This window comes from Adiantum capillus-veneris, chromosome 12 (assembly GCF_014529385.1).
Source record: "Adiantum capillus-veneris isolate H3 chromosome 12, ASM1452938v2, whole genome shotgun sequence".
Classification (NCBI taxonomy): domain Eukaryota; kingdom Viridiplantae; phylum Streptophyta; class Polypodiopsida; order Polypodiales; family Pteridaceae; genus Adiantum; species Adiantum capillus-veneris.
Genome location: NC_140942.1, coordinates 92,089,008 through 92,106,166, shown reverse-complemented (window position 1 = coordinate 92,106,166; position 17,159 = coordinate 92,089,008). Strand labels below are relative to the sequence as shown.

The 17,159-nt window shown below is 43.6% G+C and overlaps 1 non-coding gene across 1 annotated transcript; it reads left to right on the top strand.

Moving 5' to 3' along the window:
- Nucleotides 1-397: 397 nt before the first annotated feature.
- LOC147446131 (U4 spliceosomal RNA) lies at nucleotides 398-536 on the top strand. Its single transcript, XR_015189953.1, has one exon. It is a non-coding gene; the product is annotated as a U4 spliceosomal RNA (small nuclear RNA).
- The last annotated feature ends 16,623 nt before the right edge of the window (nucleotides 537-17,159 follow it).

The following is a 17,159-nucleotide window of genomic DNA, read 5'->3' as shown; positions in this document are numbered from 1 at the left end:
GTGAGACCCACACATCATAAGATTGCAAAGGAAGCCAATGGTGTGACTTTCATAGGGCAACAACTGCAAATTGGACGATCCAAACATGTGTTCTGTTTTACTCAACTTTGACGCCATGCTAGAGAGCCTCCACGAGGGGCGCGAGGGATTAAGGACACCGTGGAGACTGAATTAAACTTAAGAGCTTATCGAGTGGGAGTATGATTGTTGTCAAAGAGAGCCCATTCAACTTAGAGCGTATTCTATCTGTCAAGTTGAAAAATTATGTGGGATCGCGCTTTGCTCACTGTGAGTCGTGAGGCGAAAGTGCTTTTCGGCCAGCCTACGATGCGCCCATATGCGCAAGGGCGGAGCAAAGCATGTATAAAAGCGGAGCCCCGCCATGAAGCTGGGCTAAGGCCTTGCGCTTGGGGCAATGACGCCGTCCGTGAGGGTTCCCCAAGACGCGTCCATTGCTAGTTGAAAACTACATCCAATATATGCTCCAGCTGGCCCTGGGACAATTTTTGGCAGGAGGTTTGCACGCCGGCCTTCTCACAGTCACGAAATCTAATTAGCAAGACACTCTCGTCGGTGCTTCGTGCTTTGCGCATGTGGAGGCTTGCCTATGCTCTCTCTCTCTCTCTCTCTCTCTCTCTGTGCATTCAGCAAGATATTGGGCGCATGTTTTTTGTGATATCACAAGTTCATTCTTACCTATAGAAACCTTTACAAAAGACAAGTTCATTACCTTGAGTATCTAAGATCGATTTAATGAAAGGAGCAAGGGCAGCTATGCCATGTGGCCACATTTGATTGGCCTACTAAATGAGGATAAGGAGAGAGAGGGAGAGAATAAAGCAATGGTGTTAAAAAAAGGAGATCGAAAAACAAGCGGCCAGCCAACAACTTATAACAACGTGATAGATTTGTTATATTCCTGGCCTGGGGTAGAGAGAGAGAGAGAGAGAGAGAGAGAGAGCGTGAATACTCCTCGCCCTGGGGTAGAGAGAGAGAAAGACGCAGGCAGAGAGCAAGTAATTGACGCAGTATAGCAATTGACACAGACAAAAGGCAGAGGCAATTGACATAGAGTAGAGGTAACTCGTTTGCTTTAATATCTTGGTAGTTTATTTTCTTTAATATCTTTGCTTTTCCATCCTATTGCACATCGTAATCACTCGAGGCCGGGTGGGGGGCGGGGAGAGAGAGAGAGAGAGAGAGAGAGAGAGAGAGAGAGAGAGGACTGCTGCATTTTGGTTGACTCCAGGCCGGAGAGAAAAATAAAGGACTGGTGTACATTGTAATCACTCCAGGCCGGGGGAGAGAGAGAGAGAGAGAGAGAGAGAGAGAGAGAGGATTGTTGCATATCGTAATCACTCTAGGCCAGAGAGAGAGAGAGGATTGCTACGTTTTGGCTGACTCCAAATCGGAGAGAAAAATAAAGGACTGCGCGCCTCCACCCTACAGCGTTCCGGCTCACTACTGTGTTTTGGCTCACTCTAGGCCAGAGAGAACTAGCTCACAGCGTTTTGGCTCACTCCAGGCCGGAGAGAGAGAGAGAGAGAGAGAGAGAGAGAGGGTCTGCAGTCTGGAGCACTACGTGCATGTGTGGGCGATCTAAGCGAGAGTGTCACTCCACCCCTACGCTATTTTCAGGATATGTGAAGCAAGGATCGTGAGCAGGGCCAGCTCACAGCCATGGTAGAAGTGGTGATGATGATGAAGAGGATAGGGTAGCAATGTTCTTCACGAGGCGTGCGGCAGGTCCATGAAGGGGCCAGGAAGCTCTGTGCTATTTTCAACAGATGCGAAGCAAGGGCCTCTCTGTAGAGTCAATTACCTACACGCACACGACCATGGCAGAAGTGGTGATGATGAGGATAGGGTAGCAATGTTCTTGGCGAGTCGTGCGGAAGATCCATGAAGAGGGCACTGTTTTTAGCAGATGCGAAGCAAGGGCCTCCTTGTAGAGTCAATCACCTGCACGCACTGCAGGCCGAGCCAGTGTTCGGGAAAAACGATTTTTCCAAACACACAAAATTCGTTTTCTTGAATTTGGCAAGAGGAAAATATAAAAAATTAGGTTATTTTTACCTTGATTATCTAATATGAGTTTCTATGAGTTTCTGGAACGGAGCAAGAGGAGGCATGCCACTTGGCATCCGTTGATTTGAGGAAGTTAATTTTGGTGCACAAAGTGAGTCAAAGCTAGAGAGAGAGAGAGAGCTACTTGGCCAGGAAGCATTGCGCTGTTTTCAGCAAATGCGAAGCGAGAGCCTCTCCCCAGACACAATCACCTACGCTCGCATCTTGCAGGCGCTCAAGTGCGGTGTTCTTCATAAAGCCCAAAAAGTGCTCGATGAGCTTCCTGTCTGGAATGCTGTCTCTTGGAATGCTCTGATCGCGGGATATGCCCAACAAAGGGAGGAGCAGGAAGCACTGGGCTATTTTCAAGAGATGCAAAGAGAGGGCAACTCTCCCAAATGCAATCGCATACGCTTGTATCTTCAAGGCATGTGGCATTATGCAGATGCTGATATGGGCAAAAGAATTCACGATGATATTGTTAGCTAGAGGTTGTAAAAAAAAAACGAGGTACTTGGCACCGTCTTGGCATGTATACCGAATGTGGTGCACTTGCAAAAGCACAAAAAAGTGTTTGAGGAGCTTATTGTTCGAATCGGCATCTCTTCGAATGCACTGACTGCAGGGTTGTCAAACAAAACGAGGTACTTGGCACTGTCTTGGCTTGTATACCAAATGTGGTGCACTTGAGAAAGCACAGAAAGTGCTTGAGGAGCTTACTGTTCGGAGTAGCACCTCTTCGAATGCTCTGACTGCAGGACATGCACAAGAGGAGCAGGGCTAGGAAGCTGTGGACTCTTTTCAGCAGATGCTGATATGGACACAGAAATTCATGATGATAGCAGTGGGCTGTTTTCAGCAGATGTGAAGCGAGAGCTATATCCACACGCAATCACCTACGTGTATATCTTAAAGGCATGTGTCTCTTTGTAAGATGCTAATATGGACACAAAAATTCACGATGATATTGTTACTAAGATGCTATTGCAAAGAGATGTCATGCTGACATTCCCTTGGTCGATGTGTATGCCCATTGTGGTACACTCCAGAAAACACAAATAGTGCTCGAGGAGCTTTTTGTTCGGAACAACATCTCTTGGAATGCACTAATTGCAGGATACACACAACAGGAGTAGGGCTAGAAAGATCTAGGCTATTTTTAGCAGATGCACAGTGAGGGCCTTTGTCCAGATGCAATCACCTATGCATGCATCTTGAAGGCATGTGGCTCTATATAAGATGCTGATATGGGCACAAAAATTCACACTTTCTTTGTTCGTCAGAGGCTTTTGAAAATAGAGGTTGTGGTTGGCACTCCCTTGGTCGATATGTATGTCAAATGTGGTATGCTTCAGAAAGCATAAAAAGTGCTTGAGGAGCTTCTTGTCCGGAATGTCGTCTCTTGGCACGCACTGATTACGGGATATGTGCAACAGGAGCAGGGACAGAAAGCTCTAGGCTGTTTTTAGTAAATGCAAAGCGAGAGTATCTCTCACCATTCAGTCAACTATACTTTTGTCTTGAAGGCATGTGACATTACCAATGAGAGAAGGACAGACCATCACTCTTCTTCACTGAGGTGACGATGTCACCCCCCTTACTAGTAGTGAAGTGACCTCCTTAAAAATCACTCAAACACCTCAATCGTGTTGCATAAAATGCGGCCTCCCAGCTGAAATCACTCAAATGCGGTGTTGGGAGGCGGAAATCACTCAAATGTTGTGTTCTTTATAAAGCCCAAAAAGTGCTCGATGAGCTTCTTGTCTGGAATGCTGTCTCTTGGAATGCTTTGATTGCCGGATATGCCGAACAAAGGCAGGGCCACTACAAGAGGTACTTAATAGTAGTGACGCGCTCGTAGTGCGACGCTCAAACATGAAAAAGCACGGCGTCGCTATAGGCGTCGCTATGTTACAAGTAACATATAAGCGTCACTATAAGCGTCGCTATAGGCGTCGCTATGTTACAAGTAACATATAAGCGTCACTATAAGCGTCACTATAAGCGTCGCTATAGGCGTCGCTATGTTACAAGTAACATAGCGACGCTCATAGAGACGCTTATAGCAACGCCGCCAGGGCTAAAAAAATAACTGAGAGCGTCCAAAAACTCAGATCTGAGATCTGAGTTTTCGGCGCGCGCTCAAGCAAGCAAGGAACGCTCTCCCTCTCTCTCTCTCTCTTTCTTCTCCCCACACACACACACACACACACACACACACACACACGAGGAGAGGAAGGAGAGCCAGGTATACTCCTTCCCTCTCCCCACTCTCATGTTCCTTTCCCCTCTTTCTCTCTCCCTCTCTCTCTCTCTCTCTCTCTCTCTCTCTCACACACACACACACACACATTGTGTTTTTGAGAGAGAGAGAGAGAGAGAGAGAGAGAGCACAAGCATAAACAAAAAATGCACACACACATGCATAAACAAAGAAAGAACACACACATTGAGAGAGGAAAAGAGAGAGAGAGAGAGAGCATGCATAAACCAAAAACGCACACACACATGCATAAACAAAGAATGCACACGCACATTGAGAGAGGAAAAGAGAGAGAGAGAGAGAGATAGAGATATATATATATATATATATAAAACAAAGAGAGAGAGAGAGAGAGGGAGAGAGAGAGAGAGAGAGAGAAAAGAAGAAGAAGAAGAAGAGAGTCTTAACATCGTAGGAAACTATCCCAAGAGACCTTAAAGATCTAGTTGACAGGATTTGAACTCAAGACCTATTATTCATGAAGGAAATGGCATAACCAATCTATCACACTTCGGTGATAGAAAAGTTATACCATTTTTCTCCTTTTTTTTTGGCGTGCACACACACCCACACACACACCCGAGAAGAAGAGAGTTTAATTTAACGTCGTAGGAAACTAGTTAAAGAGACCTAAAAATCTAGCCGACGAGGAGTTGAACTCAAGACCTGTTATTCAAGAGGAAAATGGCATAACCAATCTACCACACTTGGGTGATAGAAAAGTTATACCATTTTTCTCTTTTTATTGGCACACACACACACACACACAAGAAGAAGAGAGTTTTAACGCCGTAGGAAACTATCCCAAAAGACGTTAAAGATTAGGTTAGATGTAGACTTACGTTAAATTAGATTTAGGTTTATTTAAGTTAAATTAGATTAGATTTAGGTTTATTTTGAAGGAGTAAGAGCGGAAGTGCGACGCGAGAGAGAGTGCGAGAAGAAGAGCACGACGATATGGTGAACTCTCTCTACTGTAATGTGTAGAGCATAGTGAGTTCTTATTAGGTTTTTACAAAAGAATATGTGTACATACCTGGCGGCCCGCCCACTTACCTAGGCGACCACATTGGGCTTTATACCCCAACAACCTCCCACTTAAATTCCAATGTGGTACTTTAAGTGTGAGAGAAGCTACTATACAAGCTAATATACAAGAGATGTAGAGAAGTGATGTACTACCCTACACCTATTCTTGCGAAAATGCGCAAAGCTCTCTGAGGGAAGTCCTTTTGTAAGTAGATCAGCAAGATTTTCTGTGGTGTGAACTTTGACAAGCTGAAGTTTCTTATCCTCGAGCATTTCCCTAATGAAATGATACTTCACATCCACATGCTTTGTCTTTGAGTGATAAACTGGATTGCGAGCCAATTGTATAGCACTTTGACTATCACAATATAACACAGGCATCTCTTCTTTGATTCCCAAATCTGTTACTAGTCGATTAATCCAAATTGATTCTTTGCATGCCTCTGATGCTGCAACAAATTCAGCCTCTGTAGTAGACTGAGTAACACAATCTTGTAATCTAGAACGCCATGACACTGCTCCACCAGCCAATGTAAAGACATACCTGTTAGATATGTCAAGCCCGTGGGCATTGTCCCCTATAGCATGCAAGTTAGCTTCACTTAGAGCTCAAGTCTTGCATGGAAAGTTTTGGCTATTTTTATACTTGTAAGGTTTTTACACTTTAAGAAATTCAATCATAGCGTGAGTTTTTCCTGTGTCGAGATCTCTCTCTCTCTCTCTCTCTCTCTCTCTCTCTCTCTCTCTCTCTCTCTCTCTCTCTCTCTCTCTCTCTCTCTCTCTCTCTCTCTCTCTCTCTCTCTCTCTCTCTCTCTCTCTCTCTCTCTCTCTCTCGCCTTCTGCTGGATCTTCTTCCCTGCACCGCCATGGTTACATAGCTCCAATTGCACCAACAACTGGTATCAGAGCCACAGGCGTGTAGCATCTCAAGACGCTGCTCTCAGGCGGGCTCCCATGCGTGCATATCAAAAGGGGCTTTATTGAAGTGTTGCATGCGGTTCTTCCCAGGCAGACAAGGACGGCCTCACCTCTCAAGACGCTGCAGTCCTAGGTGCTCCAGGAAGGCGGTGAGCATCATCACTTCAAAACGCTGTAGATTGATCATTTTTAACAGGCAGCTTTGTAAAGCTTCTCAAAACGCTGTCATCCCTATCATGCAACAAACGACAGCATATCAAAAGGCATTGAAGGCTTTTCGACAGTTTTGCAAGCAGATTGAGATGCTGTCTATCCAACTGTAGTAGATGCGATCTCTCTTTTACTTGCATATCAAAATGCTGTTGCAAATCATTGAGCCACCGAGAATGCATTTCAAAATGCTACTATCATTTGGCAGTTTGTATTGCAATCCAACATAGTTTTGGTCAAATTTTTTGGCAGTTTTGCGAGCATATCAAAAGGCTGCTAGCCACATGGTCCCTTGTTAGTGTTTTTCACACATAAAGGGATTCTTGTTCGGCTCTGCAATTCAATATCGAACAAACCCCTGACTCGGAGCACAATTCAAATGACGTCAAATCAAAAGCTATAAAGCTTCAAATATGGCTTCGAAGGTGGATAAATTCAACGGATCTGGTTTCCATACCTGGCAAATTAAAGTCAAAGGTTATCTGATGCGAAAAAATCTTTGGAATGTGGTCAAGCCTCTCGCAGCCGACGAGTCCGGCACATCCACTGCAGTTACAAGGGCACTATCTGTTGAGCTACAGAGGAAAGACGAACAAGCTTTTGGTATTATCCTAACCTCCTTAGAAGATGATTTTATTCATTACTTGGATGATGTCGATTCTTCAAGTGCTGCTTGGATAGAGTTAGAGAAGCTTTTCAGTGCCAAAGCTAAGTATTCAAAAATGAGTTTAAAAATGAAATTATATTCCATCCGCATGCGTGAAGATGAAAATATTGCAGCTTTAGCCAATAGACTGAAGAGTATTAGAACTCAACTTGTTTATGTCGAAGCTTCAGTACCAGAAGAAGATCTCATAGCCATTTTGTTAAAAAGTTTGACTGACAAATTTCATCAAATTGTTACTGTTTTAAAAGAGAAAGATCCGTTGCCCTCCTTGGATGGTATCATCAATTCATTGCAGGAAGAAGAACGCAGGGTACTTAGTACCAATTCTACTATTATTCCCAGGGCATATACAGTCTCGAATGCCGTGTCACCCACCAGTTCTTCTGATACTTCCAATGCATATACAGTCACTAAATGTGCTGCTACAGCAGCTTCATCTCGACCATTCAATGGAACCAAAACTTGTGCCATTTGTGGGCGCAACAATCATCAGACGAAAGACTGTTTCAAGAAGAATCCTTGTGTTCACTATGGTAAAACAAATCATCCATCAAATAAGTGCTTTCAAAAGGGTAAAACTCAAATTCATGTGGTTGAGGGAGACACTGAATCTCCAATATATTCCGTTGATGAGGAAATTTATTAGATCAACTCTTTTCAAATTATTTAGTCAAAATAAAGTGTACGGGCTATAGACACTGCCACCCATAAGTGGTAAGACCTCCCAATTTATCCGTTTTTTGTTCTCAAGTACCATTTTGTCCGCTCCTCATGAGGTTACTGGGTACACCTTAAACCCAAGGTTTGGCAGTGAACCAAAAACTCCACTTTTGGTAGCTAATTTTTTTGACCTACACCCTATCTGTTCAAGGGGGGGTTACTGACCTAGCACCAGGTTATGGATAAACCAAAAATCCTTAGTTGTGAGAAAACCTAAAACTCATGGTTGACGAGTATACCAAAAACTCGAGGTATCATGAGTTGCTTGTCCTAGTTCGGGCTTGAGGGGGGGATTGTTAGATATGTCAAGCCCGTGGGCATTGTCCCCTATCGCATGCAAGTTAGATTCACTTAGAGCTCAAGTCTTGCATGGAAAGTTTTGGCTATTTTTATACTTGTAAGGTTTTTACACTTTAAGAAATTCAATCATAGCGTGAGTTTTTCCTGTGTCGAGATCTCTCTCTCTCTCTCTCTCTCTCTCTCTCTCTCTCTCTCTCTCTCTCTCTCTCTCTCTCTCTCTCTCTCTCTCTCTCTCTCTCTCGCCTTCTGCTGGATCTTCTTCCCTGCACCGCCATGGTTACATAGCTCCAATTGCACCAACAATACCTTGACGTAGACCTTCGGTTGTCTAAGTCACCTGCATAATCTGAGTCTGTAAAACCCTTTACAATTAGCTCCTGACTCGCATAGCATATACGCATACTCTTTGTAGCTTTCAGGTATCTCAATATTCCTTTCACTGCCTCCCAATGTTTCTTGCCTGGGTTTGACATGTATTGACTTACTACTCCCACTGCAAATGCAATGTCTGGGCGAGTAGCAATCATTGCATACATCAAACTACCCACTGCAGACGCATATGGAATGTTATCCATTTCAGCCTGTTCTTCCTCAGACACAGGACAATCTTGTTTGCTAAGTTTCACATATGGTGGCAATGGAACACTCAATGCCTTTCCCTTCCCCATATTGAAACGTTGCAAAACCTTGTCAATATACTCTGTTTGAGATAACCAAATCAACTTCTTTGATCTGTCTCTCTCAATGCGCATACCAAGTATATGACTTGCCTCACCCATGTCTTTCATGTCAAACGATTTTGCCATCTTTGACTTCAAAGCTGAAATTTCTTCCAAGTGCTTGCCAGCAATCAACATGTCATCCACATACAAAATAAGGATCAGCCAACTACCATCCTTAGCCTTCTTTGTATACAGACAGTGATCGAACTCACTACGTTTGTAGCCTTGAGAAAGCATAAACTTGTGGAATTTATGGTACCATGCCCTCGATGATTGTTTTAAGCCATAAAGACTCTTTAACAACTGGCATACCCAATCTTCCTTGCCTTTCTCAACAAACCCTTCTGGCCGCTGCATGTAAATTTCCACATCTAAATCACCATGCAAGAACGTTGTCTTGACATCCATTTGGTGCAACACCAAATCTAATATGGCAACCAATGCAAGAAAGCATCTCAATGTAGTCATCTTGACCACCGGAGAGAAGACTTCATCAAAGTCAATGCCTTGTTCTTGCTTAAAGCCCTTAGCAACAAGCCTTGCTTTGTACTTTGGCTGACTATCATGAGCGGTGATCTTATACCTGTAAACCCATTTACAAGGTAGAGCCTTTTTGCCTTGTGGTAATTTAACTAGCTTCCATGTCTTGTTTTTATGCAGAGCTATCATCTCTGACTGCATGGCCAATTGCCAATTCCCGGAGTCCTTCATTTGCACTGCTTCCTTGTAACATGAAGGCTCATTGCAATCAGTCAACATCACATAGTTCATAGATGGAACAAACCTATCAGGAGGTCGCGTGACACGTCCAGATCTACGCACAATAGGTGGCTCAGGCTCAGCCACAAGCTGTGGTTCCACTCTATCCTGTCCTTGCTCCTCTTGAGCTCTGACATTTTGTCTTGCACGTGCAGGTCCATCTTCTTGGAAGACAACTCTTCTAATCTCCTCAACCCTCTCTGGTTTAGAATGATATTTGGATTCATTAAAGTGAACATCATTGCTGCGGACAACCTTTCTAGATTCGGGATCCCAAAGTCTGTACCCCATCTCACCAGAATTACCATAGCCTAGAAAGATGCACTAATTTCTACTCTTTGGCTCAAGTTTGTTCCTAAATTCCTTTGGAACGTGAGTATATGCCTCACAGCCAAAGACTCTGAGATGCTTGTATGAGGGCATTTTTCCTGACCATACCATCTCTGGCACTGAATCCTTCTGCAAAACCTTGCTAGGAGATCTATTTACAAGATGAACAGCTGCTGATACAGCTTCAGCCCAAAACCCATTAGGCAGTTGTGCATTAGGCAACATACTTCTGACCTTCTCTTGTATGGTCCTATTCATCCTCTCAGCAACACCATTTTGAGGAGGATTGTAAGGAGCAGTAAGTTCACGTTTTATACCTTTTGACTCACAAAAGTCCTGAAAGGCCTTTGAAACATACTCTCCACCATTGTCAGTGCATAAGCATTTAAGCTTCTTGCCACTCTGATTCTCCACAAGTGTCACAAACGTTTTGAAAGCACTAAACGCTTCATCCTTGTGCTTGAGAAAGTAAACCCATACTTTCCTCGAGTAATCATCTATAAATGTCATAAAGTAAGAAGCTCCCCCTAGAGATAGGTTAGGCATAGGTCCACACAAATCACTATGAACAAGTGCCAACTGTGTATCTCTTCTACTGCTTCTATGCTTATGTGGCTGATGTGTTTGCTTACCATACAGACAATGTTCACAGAATTCAAAATCATTAAATGAAAATCCAGGCAAATAACCAGAACGAGACAAGATTTCCATTCCCTTCTTGGACATATGTCCTAACCGGCTATGCCACAAAGAAACGTTCGGCTGCTCGGTTACATTGATTACATTTTTAGAGACATTTGATACATAAATCATGTAAAGTCCTCCAGACTTTACTCCATGTGCTACTGTCATAGAACCCTTGGATATCTTCCACATGTTCTGTCCAAAAGTGGTGACGTAGCCAGCATCATCAAGTAAACCTGTGCTGATCAAGCTCTTTGTAATTGCGGGAACATGTCTCACATTCTTCAGCGTGAAAGAAGAGCCATTCTGAAACTTCAATTGAACATCTCCAACACCTAAGATCTCACATGTCTGCCCATTGCCTAGCCGAACATGATCTTTAGTGGTCACATAAGAGGTAAACCACTCCTTGTTTGGAGACACATGAAGTGATGCCCCTGAGTCTATAATCTAGTCACTCAGTGCATTTCCATCAGATGCTGTAAGAAGAGCTGAGTCCATTGTATTCTTCAAGAAGTAGATGTCTCCTGACACTAGACTGTCATCCTCTGCAACAGTGTTTGTCACATTTATTTCTTGAATCTTCACTGAGGACTTGTTCTTCTCACCATGGTCTTCAGCTTTCTCTTTGCCTTTTTCTGCTTTCCATTCTCTGCAGTCTCTTTTCATGTGACCCTTCTTGCCACAATGGTAGCATTCTATGTCACTCTTGCCTTTAGCACTGCAGGACTTGCTACGAGACTGATTCCTCTTTCCACCTTTGTACTTTTCTTTGGTCCTTCCCCTGACAACTAAGGTTGTTCCTTTGCCTTTGTCCATTGTCTTTCTATTGGTTTCTTCAGTAAGCAAACTTCCTTCTACACCTGCTATGTTCAAACCATCTGGAGGTGCAGAATTACTCAAAGCTGTTCGAAAAGTGTCCCAACTTTCCGGCAATGTGATCAACAGGAACATAGCTCTAACAGGTTCATCAAACTTGACACCTTGAGCTGACAACTGACTATAGATTGTGTTGAATTCATTCAGATGATTGGACATAGGTGTCCCTTCTTTCATCTTCAAGTCAACAAGCTTCTTAAGCCAGTATACCTATGAAGCTGCACTCTGCTTCTCATAAAGATCACTCAACTTTAACCATGCTTGATAAGCCGACATCTCGTCTGCTACATTGAAGTAAACGCTTTCTGCCAAAGTCAGCATAATGGTAGAAAGTTCCAATTCATCCATTTTGCTCCATTCATCTTCGTCCATATCTTCTGGTTTTATCCCCTTGAGCTTTATAGGTTTTATATGCTTCTTTTGTACCAACACGTGCCAAATCTGCTGCTTCCACAATGGGAAATTGGTTCCATCCAGCTTCTTGATATTGTAAAGAGCAGTGTCCTGTGATCCAACCATAGCTACGCTTCACAATGGTTTACTTTCCTGGGAAAAATTCAGCAGAGTTTCCCATGTAAACTGACCTCTGAACCAATATCAACCTGTCAAATGAACCAATAAAGCTTCAGATTCTGCATAAATTTTGGCAGAGTCTCCTTTGTAAAATGGCTCTGGTGTACTCAAAAACAGACCAAAAAACAGCTCAAAAAAACAGTCTCTCTAACACTGTAAGCTGTGGGTAAACCTGTCCTGCACCTGTACTGTCTCTCACTGTCTTGTCACTGTCCTGTAAGCATAGACTGCGACAGTGCCTCAACGGCAGTAAAGCAAAGATGCAATCCCAACTGTCTAACTCACAGTCAATACATCCTAGCTGCCTATCTAAGGGTGCTCGAGGGATCGCTCCAAGACCTGTATCACCGAAAGGATCTCAACATTCGAGAATCCCCCAGCTCAATAAAACCTCACTCGACCCTCAACAAAGGCTGTAGTAAATCTGACAGTACATAGACTTCCCACAAAGTCATACATCCACAAATTTCCCACTGTATGCTGTAACCGCTGCGGCAGTTGTTTGCTGTGTGACTCACAGCCATCAAACCCTCAACAAACATACATCATCTCTGACAATACATCCCATGTGGAAGTACCTGCAATGTCAGGATGAAATCTGGAATATCAAGCAGCAAACACAAGCTACCTGATGAACTAGTGGATGTCGCCTACAGTCTGTGTGTAGATGCGCCCGTGTCGTATGTGACATGCCTCCAAGAACTGTGAGCCGTCCTTCGATGTGTAGACAGCCACAAATCAACACTCTAGGAGTGTCGATATCCTCAGCACCTGCAGTCGTAGGCCAAAAACCCCAAATTTGCAGAGTCGGATCTGCACCCGTCCTTCGATGTGTAGACAGCCACAAATCAACACTCTGGGAGTGTCGATATCCTCAGCACCTGCAGTCGTAGGCCAAAAACCCCAAATTTGCAGAGTCGGATCTGCACCCGTCGAGACCACGTAGTCGAAAATGGCCTGCGCAGAACTTTGTCGAAGCCGAACGGTGGCCGAGATGACCTCTGAATGAAATTCTGAGAACACCAAGGCCTTCGGAATTTCCCACAAGATTTGGGACCATGTCTTCGCCTGTCGAATTTCACTCCAATCTGAGTTGGTGACTCTAGCCTCCTGCAGTGCTACCCCGAGCCTCGATCTGAGCTGTGATACCAGTTGAAGGAGTAAGAGCGGAAGTGCGACGCGAGAGAGAGTGCGAGAAGAAGAGCACGACGATATGGGAACTCTCTCTACTATAATGTGTAGAGCATAGTGAGTTCTTATTAGGTTTTTACAAAATAATATGTGTACATACCTGGCGGCCCGCCCACTTACCTAGGCGACCACATTGGGCTTTATACCCCAACATATTTTTAGTTAGATTTACGTTTGATTAGATTTAGGTTTATTTACGTTATATTATATTAGATTTAGGTTTATTTACATCATATTAGATTAGATTTAGGTTATTTACCTGTTATTGAAGAGGGAAAATGGCATAACCAATCTACCACACTTGGGTGATAGAAAGGTTATACCATTTTTCTCTTTTTATTGGCACACGCACACACACACACACACACACACACACACACACACAAAAGAAGAAGAGAGTTTTAATGTCGTAGGAAACTCTCCCAAAAGACGTTAAAGATTAGGTTAGATGTAGAGTTATGTTAAATTAGATTAAGGTTTATTTAAGTTAAATTAGATTAGATTTAAGTTTATTTTTAGTTAGATTTACGTTTGATTGAATTTAGGTTACTTTACGTTAGATTTAGATTTACATTATATTAGATTAGATTTAGGTTTATTTACGTTTTATTAGATTAGATTTAGGTTATTTACCTGTTATTGAAGAGGGAATTGGCATAACCAATCTACCACACTTGGGTGATAGAAAGGTTATACCATTTTCTTCTTTTTATCGTTTTAAGGTTAGAAGAAATGGCAAGAAAATTTCCTATGCTCACAGCCTCGACAGTCCATACGGACCAGCAATTCCACCTGCATGTTCGACTGCTGCTACCGTACAATAAGCCGTCATGTTCAGCTAATGGAAGAGAAAATTGAGCCGACACAGAAATTAGTGATGCAAGATGACGATTCCAAGGGTCACACACACACGCACACACACCACATCCCGTCAAATCTAGAGTAAGAATTGAGTGCCTTGAGCATACATCAGCTACATTGCAAGAATGGCGTACCTGCATGCTACAAACAAAGAACTACTGTGAAAACATGTTAAGATGCTGTGAAATGCTACAGCTAGAGAAGAGGCAAAGGGGTTTTGTCCACTACATGCAGTATCATGTAGATGTGGGTGTGTAGATTTCTTATACCCACAAATATAGGCATTGACCAATAAAGACGAGATTATAACCCAGTGGTTCTGATCTCCGTGCACCTCTAGACCGAGGTGTGCGGGGATTGGACATGACTAGAGAATGTGAGGTAGTTTACAGTGTGAACAAAGAGAGAGAGAGAGAGAGAGAGAGAGAGAGAGAGAGAGAGAGAGAGAGAGAGAGAGAGAGAGATAAAAGACGAAGAATGCCAATAGAAGATTAAATTTGTTGTTCAAGTTATAAGTTTTTTACCCTCATTATGGGTAGTGACGAGGATGTGGGGCCGTCCAACCGAAACACCTATCTCTCAACGAGGATCTTATGTCCTTGTAATCATTGCAAGCATGTTGTGCGATGGACAAGACGCTGTGAGCGGGATGAAAACACACACAGCACCTCTATAACGACCCGACACACACTCTTGGGAAGATACACACACACACTATGGGGCACCACTCGGCTTAGACAACACACCTGGCCGAGACAGGGAACACACCTCTGGAGTGAGAGGAGAGAGGCTATCCACTTGCCCACTCCACACAGACACACACACACACACACACCCAAAAAACTCAGCTCAAAAGATGAGAATTTCTGATGTCTAGATACAATTGAGCTTGGGCCAACACCAATGGGGCAAATAGCTCACACATTATGGGTAAAATAAGCCAGATACGATCACAAACTAGAGCAGAAACTTCGCTCATAGGAGAAACTTACACAGAAAAACAGCAAGAAAGGAGTGAAGAATTTGGCAAAATGGACAGCGCCATCGCGTCCGGAATGGCCCAAAACCCCAGTCTACAATGTCAAAGTGCTCAAATCCGACCTCGGATGAGCAGTTTACGGCCAAAACAGGCTCCAAAATGAGCAAAAACACACCTGCGGCTGTTCCTCCTCTCTTCTCCACGTTTTTTCTGGTCTTCTCTCTGATTTTTCAGTTCCCACACTTAGCTTTATTAGTTGGGCACCCTTGGCCTTTTAGATGACCTCAAACGGACCCCGAACAGGCCAAAAACTGACCTCGCAGTGCATAGTTGTCACCTTTTTGCATCATTCGCAAACCTGGTACTTAGCTTTTTTCCAATAATGCATCTCGCCACCACGTGAAGTGGCCCCAAAAATTGGTCCTAATGATGACCTTTTTGCATAACTCTCACAATAAAACACCCACGTTGTGTCCGTCCTCATCCGCGTGCAAATATTGACCTCGTTCGCCCTCCTGACGCCACTAGATGCCATCTGACGCACCTGCTGACCTCACGTCGTCGGCCCACGGATAGCTTCCTCGAGAATTTTTACGCGCTACCAACTCCTCCTTATTGTAGAAAAAACACACTAGTATTGATAATAGTGAAAATCGTTGCACTATGTACATGCTGTCCTACCTGTACACATGTGGGCCCCACGTAACCACCTGGCTCTGAAAAATGGGCCATTCTTTATTTGATGCACCATGCATGTATATGTACATATGCGCAATCCCTTTCTCCAAAAAACTCCTGACATAATTTGCCCACCCCCTAGCCTGCTAGAGCATTCATGCTCAGCAGCAACAAAAAGAGATATTCATTCCACCTGGATCCCACACAGAAACACTTTGCATTCCCTGCATGAAAAGCTTAATCACGGTTCCACCTGATTCCCAAGGAAAACTTGTAGAGATTCCATATATCAATCTGGCATCAAGAAAAGCATCAAATAATTTGGCATAGACCGGCATGTGCAAATATATTCCCTTCTCCATAGCTGAGACGTCTCCACCACTGATCATTTGTGTCATCAATTCATGCTACTTTGAAAACTCAACCTTGGTTTGCATCAGCCCTTCAATCACTTCATAAGGCCCTTCAATTTCATCCTCATTTGCAAATGCAACTAAACCATCCTCCTGGATTTCTTTGTCCATAAAAAGAAATGAAACATCAGCATCCTTATCACTGCTGGTAGTACTATCATTGTCCTCATCAGTCACTGTGGAATAGTCTTCATCACTAGACTCATCCTCATCTTCATAAAGCTCCTCCAATCGCTTCCTTGTGTCCATATTATAAAGCTTCTTGGTACTTGTCTTTCCATAGAGGCTAATTGTACCATGTCGCCAATCTTGAACAGCTCCCACTGCACGTAACCATGGTCTGCCCAGTATAATAGGATATGCTCCCAACCCTACTGGAATCACATGAAAATCAACCACTGCCTTTGCATCATATGCCTCCACTTCTAAGCTCTTTACAACACCTAAGCATTTTACTTTTTGATGGTTTGCCAATCTGATCCGAAAACCTGACACCCCAGCTACTGTGAGACCCATCTTCTCAACGCATGAGTGTGTTATGACGCATATTTGGGCTCCGCCATCCACATAACCTTATCCCAAATTTTTCCTTTTATGCCACACATCTACTATTGGACAAATGTCTGGTAGCTCGTCCATTGCCAACACCTTCACTGAACCTCTCTCTGGTTCTTTCTCCATTGGGTTAACCATCCTCTTCCACTGTCGCTTTAGCTTAGGTACCATCTCTATAAGCTGCCCAAAAGTAACATCTGCCTTCCTGCTCGTCAGATCCTCCTTCAAGTCATAGCTTAATTGCCCATCCCCTAGTGGAAAATCTGAAACATGAAACTTTCGACGAGCTCTCCTTTTCCTCTTGGCCTTGACATCCTCGCCTTCATGGCTCTTTCCTTTCTTCTTACTAGGACCTGGGGCA